This window comes from Sinocyclocheilus anshuiensis, unplaced genomic scaffold (assembly GCF_001515605.1).
Source record: "Sinocyclocheilus anshuiensis isolate Anshui unplaced genomic scaffold, SAMN03320099.WGS_v1.1 scaffold2347, whole genome shotgun sequence".
Lineage (NCBI taxonomy): Eukaryota > Metazoa > Chordata > Actinopteri > Cypriniformes > Cyprinidae > Sinocyclocheilus > Sinocyclocheilus anshuiensis.
The window spans coordinates 42,738-43,149 of NW_015541043.1; the positions used below are offsets into that span (position 1 = coordinate 42,738).

General features: G+C 32.3%; 1 protein-coding gene across 2 annotated transcripts in view; it reads left to right on the forward strand.

Moving 5' to 3' along the window:
* Positions 1 to 412, forward strand: part of LOC107690576 (partitioning defective 3 homolog) — a 91,788-nt gene that overhangs the window by 21,717 nt on the left and 69,659 nt on the right. The gene's annotated exons all lie outside the window — the stretch shown is intronic.

Below are 412 nucleotides of genomic sequence, written 5' to 3' on the forward strand. Positions count from 1 at the left end.
CCTACATTCCCTGCCGGTACGAGGGTTACGAGTCCGACTCTCTAACCATTAGGCCACGACTTCCCCTTATATAATTTATATACGACTTATATAATATTAGTTAATAATAATAATCATAGTAATGATTATTATTATGATTACTACTAATAGTAGCATTATAATATTATTATTTCTATAAAATATGATATTAAATATGGCTTAATCATTGTATATTAAACATTATTATTATCATTATTGACTGATTATAATTCTATTAATAATAGTCCCTAATGTTCTGGTCATTCCTACAGATTAGGGCTGCACGATAAATCGCATGCGATATTTAACGCGCATCTTATCAGTGAAGCCGGTTCTGTAATCAGCGGTAAATCTCCATCACCTGCGGGCTTTCACATTGAGCAGCATTAACTAC